This window comes from Cryptotermes secundus, unplaced genomic scaffold, assembly GCF_002891405.2.
Source record: "Cryptotermes secundus unplaced genomic scaffold, Csec_1.0 scaffold81, whole genome shotgun sequence".
NCBI lineage: Eukaryota > Metazoa > Arthropoda > Insecta > Blattodea > Kalotermitidae > Cryptotermes > Cryptotermes secundus.
Window position 1 is genome coordinate 20508 of NW_019718023.1, and position 23794 is coordinate 44301.

The 23794-nt window shown below is 41.7% G+C and overlaps 1 protein-coding gene across 1 annotated transcript in view; it reads left to right on the plus strand.

The window, feature by feature from the left end:
• Nucleotides 1–355: 355 nt before the first annotated feature.
• The window catches only part of LOC111865569 (serine/threonine-protein phosphatase rdgC), a 126986-nt gene continuing 103547 nt past the window's right edge, over nt 356–23794 (plus strand). Inside the window, exon 1 of the mRNA XM_033752232.1 lies at nt 356–501. The gene's annotated coding sequence lies outside the window, so the exon portion shown is untranslated. The remainder of the gene's footprint in view (nt 502–23794) is intronic.

Genomic DNA, 23794 nt, shown 5'->3' on the forward strand with positions numbered 1-23794 from the left:
TTATCTAGAAAATGTTGGAGCCTCGACGTCTCACAACCCTATGGACCTCCATGATCTGTTACTAGGTTAGTTTTACCTTTTCATTTTAGATTGCTACACAATTACCAATTTGCTGACACTGCGAAAGCTGGTGAGGATTTCTTTCTCGAACAACGTATTTCCTGAACGCCTGTAGAGAACCGCAACATCACGTAGTTAAACAGCGAAACTGGAGTTTACTGGTAGTGGCATTAATAATGTGGGGCTTCATGCCAACGTTTATATTTGTACGTGAACGCAGGCGCACCCTGGACGCAACCCGCTTGACTCCGCAGCTTGCCAAGTTGTCAGCTCAATTCGTGGCAGTTCCCTGATGCCGAAGCAGGGAGCAACGTCTTGTTAACAAAAATCGCTGAGAATTCTCGTGTGACATCACGTGTTCCGTTAATTTACAGCAACAAGACATAAATAATGACTCAGAGTTGTTTTATCCATCAGTATACAAACTTGAAGAAGAAAACGGTATGTACATTGATTTTATTATTTATGTAGTTTGCTAGTGTGTCTAAACTTTGTGCGAGTGAACTATCGAAAGAATTCACCAATGACAAATAAATATCTATTAGGTCTATAGACTAGTGTCACGTATTATCCTCGGCTCTAAATTTAAGATTATTAACTCTTCTATTGCTGATATCCTCAAAGAAAAATACACAAATGATTTTTCTTCTGTTTAAGTTTTCTTCTTTGTAAACTTTGTAATCCTTCACTTGCTGGTAAGGAAGGGTGTTTAGACTCCCCCCGCCCCCCCAAAAAAACATTCTTTACGCATTTCTATTTTCTGAATGGCTGGGATTATGTTTCTATTTATAACACCATCAGAATTAAACACAGTCTTTTGTACATGAGCGTAGAATATATTAGTCACACACAGCCAAACCAATTTGTATAATAACCTTCTGTAATCTCTTTGTAAGTATATAATTTGTGTCTGAAATCAACAATTTAAAGTGTTTAAAAATTATGTTATTTCGTGATTTCTTATGTTTATTATTTAAGAATATCATAAATATGTACGGCCAAGTTCGGATATTACAAAATTAAATATTTTTTTTTTATTATTTTTCAACGATGGAAGTGTTTAAATATGTATCATACTATTAAATATTCTTACAATATAATTTTATCTACACTACTATTTTAATTCGGTAGCGTAGTTGGTTGAGGCACTACGCTACAAGCCGGAAGGTCGCGGGTTCGAGTACCGATGTGGTGGATTATTTCAATTTACCTAATCCTTCCAGCCGCTATGGCCCTGGGGTCGACTCAGCCTCTAACAGAATCTTCCTGAGGGATAAAGGGCGGCCGGCGCGTAAGGCTGATAACATTACCGCTATCTGTGGGGCCGATTTTCTAGAAGATGTGGGAGTCTCGACCTCTCACAAACCTATGGGCCTCTACGGCCTGTTACAGGAACTAACTATTGTAACTGGTAAATATAGACTTCGTGTATGCAACGGGTAGGTCATAGGTGATGCGTTATATGCAGTGTTACACAACACAAGTAGCTGATGCGTCATTAACCCTTTAAAGACAAATAGAGATTGAGAAGGGGGGATAGAAAGACGGTGGGGGGACAGTGAAAGGGGGCAAGAAAATATGCCTCCGGTTCTGATGGTTCCCAGGCAGACAAATATCTTTTACATAATATATAATGATTCAGTCCGTACCTCACAGGAAACCCAACCAACCTGTTAATGCTGTTTAGGGAAAAAAATCGCTGTTATTGTGGGAACTATACACTCTGTAGGCAGAATGCAGCGTTTGTGTATGTTAAAGCAGGCGGTACGTATCGTTACCACTGGGCTGTAACTAACTTCATGGAGATGAACCATTCTTGAGAAGCCTCCAGTTGTGCTGCTACTCAAGAACTATCCACCATTTTATTGAACCCGAAGTTTCATTACCGTGTTCACAAGAGTCCTGCACTGGTCTGTACCCTGAACAAGATCAGTCCAGTCAATACTTCCCATCCTATCTTTCTAAGATCTTTTAATATTACACCCACTTACGTCTTTGTCTTCCTAGTGATCTCTTTCCTTCTGGCTTTCCCACCAATATCCTATATACATCTCTTTTCGCCTCATACGTTCTACAAGCCCTACCCACATCATCCTTCTTTACTTCTAATTATACTTGGCGAAGAGTACAAGTGTGGTGACCACAGGGCTCTAATGGGCTAATATGCTTGGGAGGAATATGCATAAAAAATCACTGAAAAGTGAAATATTGATTGAAAAAAGCGTCTTTTCTCATTAGATAATGAGTTCGATAAATTAGTTGTAAATATCTCCTCCACTGGAACACACGTTTCGCGATTCCTCAATGCACGGGCAATATTACTGTAATGGATTAGGGCCGCGCCATAGCTCAAGCGGTTAGTTGCTGGTTTTCCATCGCGGCGGTCCGGGTTCGAACCCGAGGTCTGGTCAAGTGGGATTTGTGCTGGACAAAGTGGAGCTGGGGCAGATTTTCTCTTAGTACTTCGGTTTCCCCTGCCAATCTTCATTCCACTAATTGCTCCACAATCACCCTCACCTATCATTTGGGGCTGGTACAATAGGCCAGAAGTGGCCGCAGTACAAGGGACTTAGTCCCACCCCACTAGCAATAAAAAAAAATGTAATGGAGTGAGTATTCGGAAATGTAGTCAACAGATTCAAGAAATCTTGAACCGCTTTGTTTTAAACCTCCTCCAGCCTCTCAAGAATGCAGACGAAGATGATTATGCGGTCGCCAGTTCGCCTGAGGCGGCTAAGTTCGCAAGCTAAAGAGCAGAAATTCAGAATAGTGATTTATATTGTGTCACAGGGGTATCTGTTTTGTTGGCTGCAGTATCTGTGAGAAGAAACAAGTATAAAAACTGAATATGTCTGCTATGAAGAGTTCTGTATACTGAGTTGCAACGTTGCATAGCATGGAAGGAGTTAACCAACGTTTCGGAGGCACCTAGCCCCTCCTGCCTATATATTCAGGGTATGAGATTAAGACAAGCAAGCAACCAGTAAGGGACAAAGCTACTTTTCTGCTCGATTCTTGGTGACTGCTTACTTGACTTACTATCAGTCCCGAAGATGGAGGCAGTACGTTCCTCCGAAACGTCTCCTAATTCCTGTAAGATTATTAAGTGTAACATTATAGAAGTGAATTTTACAGTCATCGTTATAAGAACTTGAAATCCAAGACGTCAATTTTATTTGGAGATTAATTATTTATTAATTTAATGAAGTTCATTAACAGCAAAATTCCTCAAAAATTTGTCATAATATCATAAGAAAGAATGACCAACATTTCCCACAGAGTCCCATTTCTCTAGCTTATGGCCTCTGTATGACGTAAGGCTTATTTGACGTCGCCGTTAATATCTCGTACTAGGCGTCCATAGCGTCGAATAGTAGGCCGTTTACTAAAACACAATTTTGGAAGGACGTAGAAGGAAGGGGTCGTGGTCTACTCTGAGCTGATATTCCGGCATTTGCCTTGAGAGACTGAAAAACACCATGATACTTTAGTTAGGATAGTCCGTGTTTCGACAGAGATTCGAACCCGGTACCGCCAGAATAGAAGTCACAAGTCATATCGCTTCAGCCAACTTGCATGTTTAAATTTACTGTGTTCATTCAAATGTATTTCTTATAAAATTTCACTATTAATAATATATTACAGTGTCAGGACGTAGGAGCAAGGTGTCTTAAAATTTTTCTAATTTTCCAGCGATAAATAAAAATAATTTTCTTAAGTTAGCACACCTGATTTCACAACGGAAGAACAGTCGGGGATAAAATTCTTGTTTACTGTCGTATAAAAGCTCTGCTCTAATATGCCCATGACAATGGTCTAATTCTCGCTAAGGGGTTTACCGATGTTTCTGTGAATTGCTGCTGGATACAGCGTTACATAGTACACGAAAATGCTATTACATATAGGCTAGCTAGCTTTGCTGATCACAGAGGCCACGTGATGTAATGCATGAACGGTCTTCACCCACTCAAACACTGGGATCGTGGGTTCAAACCCCACTAAAGGCATGGATATCTGTGTGTAGATAGCGGCCTTGCGACGGACTGATCCCCCGTCCAAGGAGTCCTACCGTCTGTGTAAAAGGTCAAGAAAGTGAAAAAAGCAGCCGATGTCCAATAAAGGCCTGCAGAGTTATAAATAGATAGATAACAAAAGAACTAACGAACAAAATAATTAATTAAATAACTAATCAACTAGATAATTAACGCACTCACTCGCTCTGTAGAACTGAATCATTACTGGGAAGCTGACTGTTGCTAAGCCACTCAAGAAATTCCCAGCATTACGTGGAACCCGAAGGTTTATTACCGTGTTCACCAAAACCCGCTACTGGTCCCTATACTGAGCTAAATAAATCCGGTAACACATTACCATTCCATTAATCTAAGATCCATTTTAATATCATCCTATCTTACACGTCTACATCTTCATAAAATATTTTACTTTTAGGATTTCTTTACAAAACTTCATTTCCAGGTTGGGAGATCTCGAATCTGAGAGAGTAAATATGGTAATGAGTCCCGTGGGACTCGGACCTGAGAATGACTGCGCTGGCGAGGCCCAGCATCAATTGTAAATGACAGACATATTCTCTCGTCAGACAGTATGTTACATAATGACTATAACCGCAAATGTTCAGTTGGAAAATAAAAATTATGGTCGTGGGCCTCAAGGGGTTTCACGCCAATACGAACTGATCGGAGGTAAACCGCCAGTCGTAAAGTGACACTGAACTCTGAACTCTAAATTCGGTAGTAGCAGAGACCAGTCTGAGATTCGTGAGACAGATGTCGCTCAGAAGGAGTTCAGTGTGTGAGCTGTTATAATTGACTGTAATTGCAAAGAACAGACAATAAACGCAAACATTGATCAAAGAACACGTTACTATTAGTCATGCTAACCCCTTACACGTGAATGTATTTTGCACAACTTATAAGAGATTAATTATAATCCGCATATTTTGCCAATTTATTTAAGAGGTCACTTTTGCCTGAATCTGATTTCTAATGGTGCAGTCCCTAATTCACAATAAGAACAGAAAAACAGATTATACGTAATACAAGAAAGATTTTGTAACGAGTCTTGTCACTGCAGTATGAATCAGTGACTCGTGCAACTTCTGATATATTCATCTGCTCAACTTATAAGGTGTGAATTAACCGAGAATAGGAAGGAGGATTTTAAATATTAATTCAGAGTGTACATGTTTACAGAGTGCGTTATAAATAAATTTACATACCTCAAGGACCTTGGATTTCAATTTGTCGCAAATGCAAATGTTATTTATACAGTTACTTGCTTCACAAATTAAAGCGCAAAAGATAAAATATTTCTCACCATATTCCCGGAGAATGTATCTGTCTAGCCGAGCGGTCTAAGCCATGCACTGACTTCGCTCGCTCGGAAGCCGGGATCGCGGGTTCGGATCTGTTTCCTGTGAGGTACGAACTGAATTCTTATATATTATTCTTATACACTGCCGGTCACGGTAGCCGAGCGGTCTAAGGCATGTACTGTCTTCGCTCGCTTGGAAACCGGGATCGTGGGTTCGGATCTGTTTCCTGTGAGGTACGAACTGAATTCTTATATATTATTCTTATACACTGCCGGTCACGGTAGCCGAGCGGTCTAAGGCATGTACTGTCTTCGCTCGCTTGGAAGCCGGGATCGTGGGTTCGAATCCCACTCAGGGCATGGATGTTTGGTGTGCGTTTTCTCTGTTTGTGTACAGGTAGAGGTCTTGCGAGGAGCTAATCACCCGCCCAAGGAGTCCTACCGAATGTTTAAGATCTAGTAAACCGAAGAGAAACGGAGAGTTTCATGGAGGTAGGCCTAAGCCCAAATTGGGGCTGTAGCGCCAAAGGAAAGAAAAAAAAAACGTTTTTGAGGACACGTTACACCTGGGGTAGGCAACCTTACGTAGTGATGAATTAGTTAAGCACAGGGACAATTTAAGCTCTATTTAGCCGCTATGCCCCACATATATGCTTAACTACAGGAAAATATAGAGATAAATATTAAATAATTACGTAAATGTCTTAGTAAGTCCTTTGGAATTATGAATACTTAACTATCTTACTAACGAGAGCCGGGATAGCTCAGTCGGTATAGTATCGGGTTACGGCCAGGACGGCTGAGGTCCGATTTTCTGCAGGGACAAGGATTTTCCTCTTCTCTGTAGCGTCCAGACGGACTCTGCCCCCTCCTACCCCAGCCTCTTATTCAAGTGGGTACCGGGGGCTCTTTCTTAGGGGGTAAAGCGGCCAGGACATGAAGCTGTCTGCTCAATTCCAACTACTGCCCAGATCAATAATGNCGCTGATAAAGAGGAGAAGTGTCAGATTTCCCGTTGAATTTTAACGGACATATTACTATTAGTCACAACATAAAATACTATTCTTATAAAATTATGTAATTAGTTTATATATAAATTATTTATATATTTCATAAATACATAACTTCTGTTCGAAATATGCGGATAGACGAATAGGTCCTAGCTTCTCGTTAACGAATTTACTTCGTAAATACACGTACTCTGTACGGAAAGCACAAAACCTGTCGTAAAACACATGCGACACCATTACACAGTAATGTGGGCTTTCATCAACAATACATGAAATAATGTAGTATAAATGAGAGAGAAAAGAAATGCATACAGCATTTTGGTTAGAAAACCCGAAGGAAAGAGACCACTCGGAAGACCTAGACTACAAGGGAGAATAATACAGATAAATTAATCCCTGTGCTTAAATAATTAAACTCCACGCCATGAAGACGTATGGGGGAGTGGAGATAACAGCTTAATAATTTTTGACCTCGGCTTTAGGTGGAGGAGAATGATTAGATTTACGCTGCGGCTGCTTAGCCCCCGGGAGAAGAACTCAAGTTAGCCATTGGATTAGAGACTGGGCGAACCACAGAGCCGGTCTGGGAGCTGTGAAGTAGACAAAGTCTCTTTCCCTCGCAGGGAATTTAACCACCGTCTTTCAGTCCGTAGTCCGTCGCTATTCCGACCGAAATATCCTGACTCCCAGATAGGAGGATAGCACCAGGATTTACGTTAAGGATACGGCTTGGGTGGTGATGAACTTAATTATTATGGCTCAGGATACGGATCAATATCGGGCTTTTGTGAACATGGTAATGAAGATTCGGGACTCTGTAAAACGCAGAGAATTTCATGAAGAGATGAGCGATCCTTGGCCCTTCAAGAAGGATAAATCTCCAAAAAGTTATTAGTCTTATAATTCTCAGTTGTTTCCTCAAAATTGTTATATACAGAATTTGTATTATTTTTTCCTTGGCACTACAGCCCCAGTGGGCCTAGGCCTACCGCCATGAACTTCTCCGTTCACTTCGGTTTTTCTAGATATTACACATTAGGTAGGACTCCTTGGGAGGGTGATCAGCTCGTCGCAAGGCCTCTACCTGTACACAAACACAGAAAAACGCACACATACAAACTAAACATCCATGCCCTGAGTGGGATTCGAGCCCACGATCCCGGTTTCCAAGCGAGCGAAGACAGTACATGCCTTAGACCGCTCGGCTACCGTGACCGGCAGTGTATAAGAATAATATATAAGAATTCAGTTCGTACCTCACAGGAAACAGATCCGAACCCACGATCCCGGTTTCCAAGCGAGCGAAGACAGTACATGCCTTAGACCGCTCGGCTACCGTGACCGGCAGTGTATAAGAATAATATATAAGAATTCAGTTCGTACCTCACAGGAAACAGATCCGAACCCACGATCCCGGCTTCCGAGCGAGCGAAGACAGTGCATGCCTTAGACCGCTCGGCTACTGTGACCGGCAGTGTATAAGAATAATATATAAGAATTCAGTTCGTACCTCACAGGAAACAGATCCGAACTCACGATCCCGGCTTCCGAGCGACTGAAGACAGTGCATGCCTTAAACCGCTCGGCTACCGTGACCGGCAGTGTATAAGAATAATATATAAGAATTCAGTCCGTACCTCACAGGAAACAGATCCGAACCCACGATCCCGGCTTCCGAGCGAGCGAAGACAGCGCATGCCTTACACCGCTCGGCTACCGTGACCGGCGAATTCGTATTCAACATTCCTAAATTTGCAAACCAGGGAGTGCACACACGATTCATATGGCTCAGTGACGGGAACCAGTGGCCGATTCTAGTAACAGTGCAATGAACTTTCACGTTCCATTAACTTCCGGGGTATCCTGAGTAGCCGAGTAACTTCTTCCTCTTCTTCTTCTATTCCTGTTGCTCCCAATTGGAGCATAGGGCATCCTTGAAACACTTCATTTCTCTTGAGTTTCTTAATGTAAGACTATCGGTAGGACTCCTTGGACGGGGGATCAGCCCGTCACAAGGCCGCTACCTCACATAAAACCATAATAAACACAAATAGACATCCATGCATTGAGTGAGATTGGAACCCACGATCCCAGTGTTGGAGTGAGTGAAGATATTTCATGCCTTAAAACGCGCGGGCATTGTGATCGACGAGCAACTACTAGCTTCTCAAAAGGACTCCGCTATATGCAGTTATTTTAGTCGTAAAGATCAGGGAAAAATCCCGTATTTCAGTAATTTAAGGTTTTCCTACATGTTCTTCTGGTTCGCTCGCGGTTTTTTTCTTGTCTTATACCCTGAAGATGGAGGCGATACGTTCCTCCGAAACGTCGGTTAACACAATTTATACATGGCTTCCTTCATAGTCACCGCCGTGAAAACCTCAACTCTTACATGAATCATTTTGGTTTATCCCACTTTAATCCTTCATTCACATCTGTTTCAGAATAAACATTTTGATCACGAATGGGTTCAAATTTTTTGATGATGACGAATATTTTTATTTGGCGCATGGAATAATATATTTTAAAGCCTATTTCAGACAGCGTAGTATTCATAAAGCATGTCATATCATAGCGGACAACATGTGGTGGATATTGGGGTGCAAGTTGTGACAACGCAACTGCTTTCAGCTGGGGGTTGGGAGGGGTGGGGTAAAACCACATTTAATCGGATTACTCAGCAGCTATTCAATCAGTGCCCATGTTTCACATTCCGTCATCATGTTTGTGGGGTATGTATCAGAAAGGTTACTGAAGCTGGGAAAAAAAGTAATACAGAATCTGAAGCTTCTGTGATGAAGGTTTGTCAGGTCGTGACGTTTTCCACATTATTACACACTCTGCTCTATATATTTCGAAACGTCCGAAGACCTCTCTGAGACACACAAAGCATAAAGTCCCGGTTACGTGGACAGTAGGCCGCGCCATAGCTCAAGCGGTTAGTCGCTGGCTTCCCACAGCGACGGCCCGGGTTCGATTCCTGGTCTGGTCAAGTGGGATTTGTGGTGGACGAAGTGGCGCTGGGGCAGGTTTTCTCCGAGTACTTCGGTTTCCCCTGCTAATCTTCATTCCACCAATTGCTTTACAATCACCCTCACTTTTCATCTTGGGCTGGTACAATAGGCCAGAAGTGGCCGCAGTACAAGGGACTTAGTCCCACCCCACTAGCAATAAAAAAATACGTGGACGATTCTCCTGATTCGTATCAGAAATATAGGAACAATGAGTTTGAACACCTCAGTACGAGTGTGCACCTCCAAACCACGGATTTTTTTTATTACTAGTGGGGTGGGACGAAGTCCCTTACACTGCGGCCAGAGGGAGACATGTAGTCGGAGATAGATAGTTGGGGAGTTGCAGATAGACAATTAAAGTGTTTTTTTATAAATATTATTTTAAGTCTTATGTGGAAATATTTAAAAACTTTAAAGTTTAAAATTTTTATGTTTTAAATTTAAAACATTCAATAACGAGACACACAGAGAAGAACTCAACAGGAAGAAGCATGACGCTCTAACTACAAGACGCATGCGCATCAGAGGGACCTACACATGTAATAGCAGCAACAATAGAAAGCAGCAGTTTCCCCATTTGATATATTCTAACACTGACGATGGTCATATTGGCCGAAACATGTTTGGCTCTTAAATTTTTTAATTTAAAACTTTTAAGTTAATAAATAATTACACATAAGACTGTACGAGTAAATAAGATTTATAAGAAAATGGAAGAGTGCAACAGGATGCTGCAATACAATAATAGTTACAGTGACAGAGCGAGAGAGGTCAGCGTGGGGAACACCCGCCATGTTTCCATTTTGAAGTTAGTTTATGAGTTAGGAACTAGAATTTCAATTAGTGAAGCCCTAAGGCGACTTCGTCTTTCGTCTTTCAAATGCTTCCCTAGATGCGTAAAGGTGAAACTCGAGACAGAAAAACTTTTCTTTGTCCCTTTGCATCTTCCTGTAAGACAACAGGTACAAAATTATACAGGATGATTCTAAATTACTGTCGGGTTTCCATGGTCCACAATTTTCAAACCTCAAAGAATAAAATAGAACTGATTACGAAATATGAAAACACAACTCTAAAAGTTTTATTATTTTTAGAATTATTACTGCAGAACGCTAAACAGTTTCAATATGCGCGTCTTTTTTTTTTATCTTAAGATGTCCAAATGATGGCAAAAGCTGCATTTAGCAAGAAGAAGAATCTTTTTACCAGCAAATTGGACTTAAATTTGAGGAAGAAACTAGTGAAATTCTACATTTTTAGCATAGCTCTGTATGGGGCTGAAACATGGACACTTAGGGCAGTAGATCAGAAACATCTGGAAAGTTTCGAAATGTGGTGTTGGAGAAGGATGGAGAAGATCAGTTGGACCGATTATGTGAGAAATGAAGAAGTGTTAATTAGAGTCAGTGAGCAGAGGAATATCCTACACGAAATAAGAAAACGGAAGGCTAACTGGATTGGTCATGTTTTACACAGAAACTGACTTCTAAAAGAAGAAGTTACTGAAGGAAAGAAAGAGGGGCGGATAGAAGTGACAAGAAGACGAGGAAGAAGACGTAAGAAGATGCTGGATGACCTTGGGGACAGAAGAGGATACTGTCATTTGAAGGAGAAAGCTCTAGATCGCATTAAATGGAGGAATTGTTTTGGAAGAGACTGTGGACCTTTCGTATTGACAGATTACTGATGATGATGATGATGATGATGTCCAAATGGTATTCACTTTCTCTCCAAATGTTCTATAGCATTTGCTGTGCAACTTTTTCGATTGCAGAAATAATTTGGAACCTCAGATAATAATTTAGAATTACCTGGTACTGCTCACGAATCGAGGTTCTCACAGCTGTAAATTATGAAGACTACTGTATTGTATAATGGGTCGCCACGTTGTCTGGTACAAAGTTATCGACGTTTCGTAAGAACCTGATGTCTCTACTCTGAAGATAGAGGTAGCATGCATCTGAAAAATACAGTAAATACAGTAATTAGTAAACTACACAACAACACACCTGAGGAGGCAAAGTTATGTTGGCCTATATTTCTGGCGGTGACAATGAATGTAGTTGAGGTTAAGGCTTCACGTTCCGACAGGGTTTACCATCAGACTCTGACAGTCGCTCAGCTAGTTAAGAAAATCCATGCTTTTTCTGCATTTCTTATTTTGCTCTCATGCGCACACCATATTGTGATCCGCAGCAATTTCCCGTTGAAAACTTATGCCCTTTTTCTTTTAGAGGGTGTTGATCCTGTAAAGGCACAGGCCTTGATATGAACCGATTTAGAATCAATACAAATATCTAAAAGGACTCAACACTTTCAGGATTCGTTCTGCATCGAAACAGACAAGAGATTCTAATGCGCGACAGGTGAATATGGATATTGGAAGGTCATATCTAGGCAGCTAATCTAGGAACTTAACAAAGTCACCAGTGATTTGCATCAAATTTACATTGAAATGCTGTTCAGCTTGAACCGGTAATATTGAGTTCCGAGTGAGGCTTCAAAATTCTCTGCTCAGTTGTTTGGTTTAATCTAATTTCCCTAGAGACGTGGAGAACTGGCCTCGCAAGGAAATTCAGTAATCTAGCTTATCGTGTAGTCTACTCACAAGTCCTCACAATTAAACCGTAATTAAGCTATACACTGTTCATTGTTAGTTGAATATTTAATATGTACGTCTGGGAATTTTGTCTGTACCCCCCCCCCCTTCATCAAGTAAATGTCATTAGACATATAAATTTTTACTGCGTATTTATTTTGGTTGTCAATAACAGTGTTCGAGATTAAACTCAAGATTCTGCAAGTGTTACATTTGTAATACATACACGACGTTTCGGAAATTTTGCTCAACTTCCCTTTTTAGGCTACTAGTTGCCACTCTACTGACAGATTATCCTTTTATGGTACATGAGATATTTATATCTGCGGTAGGGATCCAGTTGTTTGGGCAGTAAATGTGTATATTTAATACAGACGTTTCGAGACGTTTTATCTACTCGCATATTAAGGTTATCCTTGTGATTAATAATAGTTTTTCTTCTTGTCTCATATGTTATTAATAGCAGTTGGAATCGAGCACGAAATCGTCTGATTATCGATTTTCTATATTCGATATATCGGCAACTTTGCGGTACTACCATTCTTAGGCTATCATTGTGATTAATGATAGTATTATTTATTCTCCCCATGTATTAATATTAGTGGTTGAAATCGAACCGGGGAAAACTCTGAATACAAAACAACGAACCTAAACAAGATTCAGGAATTATTTCTCTATTCCAATTTTTAGGTTATCGCCTGTGATCATAATGGTGATTTTATGGTAATATTATATTTTATGTCTTCTCTTCTCGATCCAAATAGTCGGAACAGATTCTAGAAAGCTCTGAATATGAAATAAACATTCAAAACACTAGACATCACAGGTTTCATGAGCTTATATTTTTCTTTATTACTTGAGGAAATGGTTGATCGAATTTCTGAAACTGTCTGCAATCCTTTAAAAGACTAAATTTCTTCCAGATAAGCCTAACATAACACAATTCTGTTCGTACCTCACAGGAAACACATTACGTCTCCGCTATTTTTAGGGAATAAAATTTATTTTTTTGTGAAACCATACGAAGCACACTAAAACACTGTGTGGGCAGAATGAAGAGTTTTCAGGATGCTAAAATACATGTAGGACCACTGGGCATGAAAAGGTTAAAATTTTATGAAAGATGAGTCAGTGGAAATTAGGTAATAGTAACTTTCTATATATTCATGGTCAAATTCAACTTCTTTTTTTAAACGAAATATCTGTTTCACACAGTTTGAAATTTGTAGACCAGTATAAGGACCTCAGGGAAGGATTTTTTTTTTATGTTGATGGGAAACACGTGTAAGCGATGTCATATTTTCAACCGTACTTGGCAGATGGGTATATGATTGCTGTGACGTAAAGGGCGACCCAGATATACGAATCCCAAACATGCACAATTCAAAGGCTTCAGTTCGATGGTTCTGGAGCGTATGAAAACAGTAGCGCTGGAGGCTACATTTCACAATTAAGACTCTCAACTTGCAGAGCTTTGAAGGCGGGCACTCATTGTTTATGGACTCCTCACTAACCACACAGGAAACTCGTGTAACTAATACATTGTTACTCTTCATTATTACGCGGCGAACATATACCTATATATGAATATATAAAACACAATTAAAATTACTTACGTTTATGACTTTATAAGCAAATTATGTAGATCCAAATGTACGAGTACACGGTAGTGGCCAAGGAAAAGTCAGTCACAGGAAGTGTAAGGGGTCAGACCTAGGACAGTCCAGCTGACTTAAATGCGGTTTCATAACAGTTACGTATTGTAAGGCATAAGCTGCTGCACAAGCCTGCATTGATAGGAAATCTCTGTATCCCCTTATATAAACGCTACTTAGTACAGTGCAGTGCAGTGCAGTGACACAGGGCCTACAGTGACATGGACGCCGTGACAGCGCGGATATACTCGTGCTGAAACTGCGGTGCAACAAACGTAGCGCCTACATAGAGAGGCCGACCCCTGTACAGTGCAGTGCAGTGCAGTGACACAGAGCCCACAGTGACTTGGACGCCGTGACAGCGCTGATATACTCGTGCTGAAACTACGGTGCAACAAACGTGGCGCCTATATAGAGAGAAAATGTGAGAGCCTCGACGTCTCACTACCATATGGGTCTCCATGGCCTGTTACAAGGATAATTTTACCTTTTAACTAACACCGTTCAGAGTATCACAATCCCTGAATTCTGAGACAACATGTTTTTGGGGTGTAAAACAAGTCGACACGGACTGAGTCCTGGTTTATTTATCGAAGCTTAAGGCAGCCCAGACTGTACAGTTGAATTGTATTATATCCCCTGAAGAATAAGACGAGTATATTTCTCTGAAACTTTCGTAACAACCTACAGACTACATGGTGTCATAACCCAGGAGATCACAACATGAAGAGTGTGATGTTGTCAAGTCAGTGTGAGTAAAAACAGGCCTACACAGATAGTCCTTTGTCTTACTAACAGTTATGTTCCTGAAGAGAGTTCGTGAAGTAAAATTTCGTAATGGTAATCTCTCTTTCCCATGAGCACAATGAAGTTAGCTTCCCGGGCGACCAAAGAATGATAAACACAAGAAGTTCTGGGAAGAACTAATATCCTACTTCCTTTTCATAGGACATAGACAGCATAGAAAACGAAGAAAGGGGAACGCAGAGACACACAGACAACAAAACGGTTTCAAAATCTTCCTAACGAAGGGGATACATAGACAGACAGCAACGATATTTCATATTCCCACTTTTATTATTTCAGAATAAAGAAAGTAAGCTAAAAATAGGAATCACGAATTTGATTATCTGAAAGGAAACATGTACTACACATATATTGAATTATCCTATAATTATCGAAGACCATGATAAACTTTAGCCGGTAACGGTAGCCGAGCAGTCTAAGGCATGTACTGTCTTCGCTCGCTTGGAAACTGGGATCGTGGGTTCGAATCCCACTCAGGGCATGGATGTTTAGTTTGTGTGTGTGGGTTTTTCTGTGTTTGTGTATAGGTAGAGGCCTTGCGACGAGCTGATCACCCGCCCAAGGAGTCCTACCGAATGTGTAAGATCTAGAAAAACCGAAAGTGAACGGAGAAGTTCATGGAGGTAGGCCTAGGCCCACTGGGGCTGTAGTGCCAAGGAGGAGGAGGATGAAAAACTTCAGAAATAACTGAGATTTATTATTTCAGCCTTCATTTTCGATCTTCTTAGAGCACTTAGTGACAAAATATTCCTCTTTATAGAATTTTCCTCATTTTAGATGTGGTTAGTACGAGCAGAGCGTAACCACTGTGTTTCAAGGGTTACAGTAACACTTGTGGAAAGTAAGGAAATGCATTCTTCATGTAATACGTCAATTCTTGTTTTGTGTAACTGGATAGACTAGTCTGTATAACGAATAGGTTATTGGCTGTGAGACCGGAGTTCGATTCTCAGTGGGGCAAGAAATTTGTATGGTTTCTCTAGCCTCCTTACAGACCCTGGGGCCCACTCAGTCTCCTATACAATGTTTCCGGGGGATCTCTGACGGCGATAAAGCGACAGATGCATGAAGCTAACCGCTCACATCCATCTAGTGCCGAAGTCAATAATGGTGGAGCTATACCGCCACTCCTTCATATACTTTCACGGCATAGTGATTAATTATATATTTAAGTACAGGAATAATTTATGATGATCATTTATTTTGTGAAAACCAGTATTAGTGATCTGATGTAACGTAAAGTGTTATATTCCTGCCCCTAAGAACCAAATACAAATTTTGCAGCAATTTAATTTCCTGAAATTTACATATTGAGTTTCAAAAGTAACCTTCCAAAGCCTCATATACATATTACGTCTTTCATCATCATAAAACGGTCCTTCTTCTGTTTTTTTATAATCGGGCACACAGCTTCATGTCCTCCTTGCAACATGATGGTTCTGTCGAATATTGGATTTCACTGCAAGCTCTATGGGAATACAGACAAGACTCTGACAGACGCTTCCACGATTGAACATGAATAGCGACAGGTTCTATGCACTGAATTATCTCTGCGCATGCTCAGAAATGTAGCTATTGACTGATATTTCTGTCCACGAGATAGAAACTAACACCTTCTGTCGTCCAAAAAATTTCTTAAATACGAGCATTCCTATGATAAACATGTGAATGTCAAACGCATAAAAATTATTAATTCCCACCTTAGTTGCCGATAATGTTCCAAATGTCGAGAATTAAAATATATGAAAGTAAAATTTGCCTTTGGTTTTGGATTGGTGTTAAATTTGACCGCCTCTGTGGTCTAGTGGTCAGAGTTCCTGGCTACAGATCCTGAGGTCTCTGCTTCGATTACCGATGATACCAGATTTTCTGTCTCTCTAAGAACAATTTTAATATTGTCCATCCACCTACGCCTTGGTCTTCGCTGTGGTCCCTTTCCTTCTGGTTTTCCCATCAATATCCTATATGCATTCCTCTTCTCCCCCCATTCTTGCTACATGCCCTGCTTACCTCATCCTTCTTGACTTGACTTGATCATTCTAATTATACTTGGAGAAGAGTACAAGTTATGAAGCTCCTCATTATACAGTACTGGACTACAGAACGTCAAATACCAGAGTACAGTAATCTTCATGAAACCTGACCTAGGTTCGAAGCAAACAAATGACGAATGAAATGCACAACATTTTCGCTACTTCACCCTGCTCGACCGTTAGACAGAGGGGAAGTCAGATATGTTGGCAACAGTTAGATTTACGTCCCAATTAACCACACACCTTAACGTTCAATTCTTGTTGTCTGTCCGCATTTGAATACATTATTCATAGTCAGCTAACCTTCTTAGAGCTTGGGGTGTGACGCCGTATAGTCTGTTAGAAGTTTATCGACATTTAAAGTTGCATTTACTCATGGCCTGTTACTCATCCACTCTAAAGCAGGGTTTTGTTTGCTATTTCCTGTCTTTCCGGATGCTTGATTTACAATTTTACCCTGAAGATGGAAGCAGTACGTTCCTCCGAAATGTCAGTGATCTAGAATAATGCCCTCTACACCTACAACTGTAGGAACCTCGTATCAAACGGCCTACTGCTTTTCTGTGTAATGTGTTAAGGTTAAAAAAGGTAAAGCTATCTCTGTAACAGGCCGTGGAGACCCGTCGGGTCGTGAGATATCGAGGCTCCCACATTGTCTAGACAATCGGTTCACAGATGGCGGTGAGGTTGTCAGCTTTACGCGCCAGTCGTCCTTTACCCCCAGGAAGGCTCCTGGTACTCATTTCTGTTAGAGGCTGAGTCGAACCAAGGGCCATAATGCGGCTGGAAGTATTAGGTCAATTGAAAAATCCAATGACCTCATCGAGAATCGAACCTGTGACCTTCTGGCTTGTAGCATAGTTCCTCAACGAACTACGCTACCGCGCGCATGCGTTATTTTATGTGTTTCGAGGAGCAGCCGACACTGCAGGCGTAGCAGTAAGCACAGTTTGCAGTATCATCTTCATAAGTTGCTGCTATGTATGTGCTTTACTCTGTAGCATGTAAGAATTGGCCAATTCATGTGACGAAACAGAAATTATAGCCACTTTTTTGCCATTTATTGAATGAAGTCAGTGCACTCAGGGATCATTTTCTCCTTCAGTGACATGCAGACGTTCTAGAAACATGTTTTTCAGCTAAGAGTACTATCTCTTGGCATATAACTCCGTGTAGTCCTCTGAAAGTCAACAGACATTTCGGAATAATATATCGCCTCCATCTTCAGAGTCGAAGAATAAACAGATCAAGAGATGAGTGTGAAAGCAGGTGGCAAGCAGTGGCAAATAGACCCATGTTTCGAAGGAAATTGCTTTATTTATGGTTTCTTGCTCGGCTTATTCTCTGATCCTGAAGATGGAAGCGATATGTCCCTCCGAAACGTATGTTGACTTTCAACAGACTACACGTCGTTATATCCCAGTTCATAGCCACAGCTGTGAGAGCATGAAAGCCTATATGTGTTTCAGTGTCCAGTTTGTAGGGACGCACCACTGTCATAATTTTTTCTCCTTCTTCCACTGGTACAGACGCCATGTTGAAACTGCGGCGTTGTGTAGGTTACTGCATGCAATGTTGCCAACTATTCTGTAAGCCGGATATTTGTACAAAGATTTTTCCGTACGGTTTTATTAAGTTTCCCAATTGCATTTCCCTTCCAAGAGGGAAGTTCACGTAGATCTTGACTCAAGAAATGTGTGTAGGCGAGTTTCCAGAGCGCTGAAAGATTAATTAGACAACCATTTTATTCTCTGATGAAAAATGATGTAGGCTCCCTCCGGCTTGACATCCGTCCGAGACAAGTTTGGGTAACGACAGCGAAAAAATGCCTCTGTTTTTTTTAAGGTTTCAGTTAAACCTTCGAACATTAGGCACTGTGAATACTGATGCATCTATAAGTTATGTTCTTCCACTTTCCATCGTCCTTGAGAAGAGGTAATAATACGACTTTCTATATGGCGCTGAAAAGTAAAGCGCTGCCAGAAATGTGTCGGCTGACTAGGTAGGTAGACAGCTGGGAGGGTAGGTGGACAGAATAGCTGGATGGGTAGGTAAATAGACAGATACGCATAGACTGGTCGATATGTGGATAAACAGGAAAAGAGATTAAATAGACAGAGATAGAGAGACAGATAGACAGACAGACAGGAATACCTAGTGTATATATATATATAGAGAGAGAGAGACGGGTAGAGAGACAGACAGACAGATAACAGAGACAGATAGAGGGATATATAGACAATTTTTTTTTCTTTCCTGACAGTAACTTTATTAATAACAAAATAATATTCATCGAAGAAGTTAGTTTAGAAGTAGAGCTCCGGACTTGTATTCGGGAGGTGCTCATTTCAAACCTCGAAGCGGCCACCGGTTATCATGGTTGACAGCTTTCGTGGTTTTCATCAGCCGTTCCAAACAAGTGCTAGGATGAAACTCGATAAAATCACCACCGCTTCCTTCCAAGTTCTTTACAATTCATTATTCATCTATCGTCCTACCATCTGATGCTATATACGTCGTATAGTTTGGATACCGAAAGCGTTGTTAAACAAACAATGAGAAAATTACGGTGTGCAGTATCAGTATCAAATGCAAACTGTGAACACTGTGGGTTGCGTTTAAGGGGCAGTTATGTCATGTGTATATGTATATATATATACAGCTCTTACAGCTTTTCGCTAGATAGATAAGTGGGTATGTAGGCGTGTAGGTAGTACACTCCGTAGGCAGGCAGATGGATAGATTAGATTGGGTAGAATAGACAGAATAGATCGTATTAGAGCAATAAGATCTAAACTTTTGAGAAAATGGTGCTGTAACATAAATATTATGTTTCTGGACATTAATCATCGTCCTTTATTATTTAAAAACGTAACCTCTCGGATACTGGTTTCTGTCTTCGTCTTCAGGTGTTATGTTTGGTTTACATCTTCTGTTCTATGTCGATTCTGGTATACGGCTTTTGGGACTAGCTCTATTGATTTAGACCAACTGAGTAGGTTTCTGACCGCCTCTGTGGTCTAGTGGTCAGAGTTCCTGGCTACAGATCCTGAGGTCTGGGTTCGATTCCCAGCGATACCAGATTTTCTGAGAAGTAGTGGGTCTGGAACGGGGTCCACTCAGCCTCGTGAGGATAATTGAAGAGCTATTTCAAGGATATAGCGGTTCCGGTCTAGAAAACCGAAAATAACGACCGTGGGGATTCGTTGTGCTGACCACGCGACACCCTCTATCCGCTAAAGTTGGTACTAACTTCACCGGCAAGTGTCGGTCACTCGGTCGGTATAGTTCTCTTGCGGACTGAAGCCACGGAGTTTGTTTTGAGTAGGTTTTTACCTGAAGGTGGAGATAGAATCCAGTCTCTGAAACGTTGCTTTTAAGTAAGAAACAGACGATGAATACTGACCGAGAATTCAATGATTTTATCGATATATCTTCATATCTTAAAAGTAAGCAAATGAGATTTAAAAGTTTGTGACGATGGTGCATTAACACAAATATTATGTTTCTGGACATTATCCATTGTTTTGTTTTTATTAAAAACACAACCTTTTGCAGATTGGATTCTTTCTCCTTGTTCAGGTAATGCCTACTTAGTTGGACCCAATCGATAGAGCTAGTCCCTATCTCCGGACACCTGCACCAACACAAGACAGGATAAACAAACCAAGCACAGCACAAACCACTTAGGCTGGGGCCACAGGAGAGCACGAAGTACATCCGTTGCAACAAACGTACTTTATGACGGACGTTGTTGAGGACACCACACAGTTGCAGAATGCGGTGCGTAGTTTTTTGTCTGCAATGGAGCCAGAAGAAAGCGTAGCATTCGCCTCTCTTCTTTATTTGTACAACGGACGTCACGACGTTCGTTACAACGGACGTCACGACGTTCGTTACAACGGACGCATTTTGTGCGCTTGTGTGGGCGCAGCCTAAGAGACAGAACATCAGAATATTAAGAACTTCACATGTATGAGGCTTAGTACCGGAGAACTATCAGACTATAAGTAATCACTAGACAGATAAATTCTCCGTACGGTAGCAACATACACAAAAAAGGAAACACTCATTTTCCCATTCGTTCTACACTGGACTGTGTTGCAGTTTTCTGACTTCTGCTGTGGTACCGGCAGTCCGGGAGAGAGACATCCGAGCTGGGAAGACTGACCAGAGAGTCTATCAGGGAGATGTGGGCGGAAGGACTGCTTGAAGAGCCAAATTAACCTAACATGCGCAGGAACATCCGGCTATATTAGGCAGATTAGATTAGATTAGAGTGGTTCGGTAGATAAGACTGATAGGGTCAATCGTAATGGCCGCGGGGTCTGAGGCATGAACCGACTTTGCCCTCTCGAACACTGGGATCGTGGGTTCGAATCCCATTCTAGGCATTGGTTTCTGTCTGTTTTTATTCCGTTTGTGTTGTTCTGTGTGAATAACGCCTTGCGACTGCATTGTCTTCGTTCGCTTGGAAACCGGGATCGTGGGTTCGAATCCCACTCAGGGCATGGATGTTTGTGTGCGTTTTCTGTGTTTGTGTACAGGTAGAGGCCTTGCGACGAGCTGATCACCCGCCCAAGGAGTCCTACCGAATGTGTAAGATCTAGAAAACCGAAGTGAACGGAGAAGTTCATGGAGGTAGGCCTAGGTCCACTCGGGCTCTAGTGCCAAGGGAAAAAAATGTAAATTTATACCTGTGCGTAACTAATTAAGCACTATATCATGAAGGCGTATGGGAGAGTGGGTGTATAGATCAACATCTTCTTGATACCTCCAGGGAAAGAGCTACCGGTACCCATTGGACAGGAGGTTGGGTGGACCCTAGAACTGGTGTGGACGACGTGGAGAAAAGAAAATTCTTAATGCTCCCGGGACTCGAACACCGATCGCTCCGTTGTCCAACCCGTAGCCAGTCGCTATACCGATTACGCTATCCAAGCTCCTTTTTATAGAATCTAAACATCAGCGATAGATTTGACGTTATTTCACTAGACTTTGACACTCCAATCTCTTGAACTAGACGTTTCAGTGATTTTCTAGGTGTATGTTGAAGACTGGCTCTTATGTCTTGTAATTCTTCCTCAGTAAACCCTAGGCGTTTATGTTTTTTTTTCTAGTCTATTAACAGTCCCTTAGAGCGAAGATTATTCACCAAATCGTGAATCGTTTTTTTTTTCTGCTGAGAACTCTTTCATCACGAAATTTATGTCGAAATTCTCCCTGACACTTTTTAGGAGATCCATATTTCGCGTAGGTATGCTACAGTAAAATACACCACACCATGACGGAACCCACTGCGCTGTAATTGCAGCTGAGAACAAAGGCTGACGGAGTTGATATCTGCCTCCACTGCTGACAAATCATAAACAAATTCCCACACATTAACCACACTGCTCGCCATGAAACATGGCACAGTCAAGCGGTATAAAAAGTTAACAATTTCCCAATGTCATCGGCCATCAGGTGTACTGATTTGTCTGTAAAATCTGTATGCGCCTGAGAGCCGGCGGCGCCACGGTCGCTGTGAATCGCAGAGTCGTGGAACAGCCAACAAAAGTAAGAACTTTCCTGTAGATATATACATAGACAGTTACATGGGTAGGTTGTTGGACAAACAACGAGTGAACCTCATGCAGTCTGGACTTTGCAGTATCATAAAGCCCAGCAACCTCTCACCTCTGGAATGTCACAATGTCAGGTTTCAAAAGCTTTACTCGTTACATTCTAACCCGTTCGCATGCCCCTCATCAAAGGAGCTCTACAGGGAAGTAGGACATTATTCGGGTGTTCCGGGTAAGAGACACATGGAGCACTAAGTTATTTATCGGACCGAAATGACTGCTCCCCACTTTGCTTAATTAAATCTAAACATCAGAATGTCATATACAGACTTAATAAATTAATGATCTATCTTACAGCCATTGGCTACGGGCTGGCCGGACGAGGGGTCGAAGTTCGAGTCCCCGTAGGGGCAAGATTTTTCTCCTCTCCAGATTGTCCGAACAGTTTCCTAGGCCCACCAACCTGCTATGTAGTGGCTACCGGGTGTTCTTTCGCTGGAAAGCGGGGGTGGGGGTGGGGAGTGGGGGGTGTTTGAAGCCGCCAAAAATGAAGTTTACCGGTGACCTCCAACTTGTGCAACGTGGATCTGATTAGTTAGTTAAGCATAAGGCAGCGCCATAGCTCAAGCGGTTAGTCGCTGACTTCCCACCGCGGCGGCCCGGGTTCGATCTCGAGTCTGGTCAAGTGGGATTTGTGGTGGACAAAGTAGCGCTGGGGTGGGTTTTCTCCGAGTACTTCGGTTTCCCCTGCCAATCTTTATTCCACCAATTGCTACACAATCACCCTCACCTATCATCTGGGGCTGGTACAATAGGCCAGAAGTGGCCGCAGTACAAGGGACTTAGTCCCACCCCACTAGCAATAAAAGAACATTTCAGAGCTAAACTGGATTAGTTTAATGTTATCAAGCCTGAATTCTAAAACAACGTACATACACAGTAAATAAAAAATAAAAGAAACTCCGTGGTCCATAGTCCCCAAGCGAACTATACCGGCCAAGCGACCGCCACTTGTCGGCGAAATTAGTGCCAACTTTTGCGGATAGAGGGTGTCGCGTGGTCAGGGCAAAGGATCCTCACGGCCGATTATTTCGCTTTTATAGACCGGAGCCGCTATTTCCTTATAATAGCTCATCAGTTATCCTCACGAGGTTGAGTGGACCCCGTTCCAGACCCACTACTTCTCAGAAAATCTGGTATCGACGGGAATCGAACCCGGGACCTCTGGATTTATTGACAGGAACTCTGACCACTAGACCACAGAAGCGGACTATACACAGTAAACATAACATGCGAAATATGGCAGAAGAGATATTTCATACGGTCACATGACCAAACAGTTCTTCGCTTACTGAACTTACTTTTACACGAATGAAACTAAATAATAATAGAATCATCAAATAAATGAAGATAATATGACAGGTATGTAGCACGCACAGCTGGAAACTGAAACATTTGAAGACATAGACTTAGATGGTGACGAATATTAAAATAACCGGTCACGGTAGCCGAGCGGTCTAAGGCATGCACTGTCTTCGCTCACTCGGAAGCAGGGATCGTGGGTTCGGATCTGTTTCCTGTGAGGTACGAACTGATTTCTTATATATTATTCTTATACACTGCGGGTCACGGTAGCCGAGCGGTCTAAGGCATGCACTGTCTTCGCTCGCTCGGAAGCCGGGATCGTGGGTTCGGATCCCACTCAGGACATGGATGTT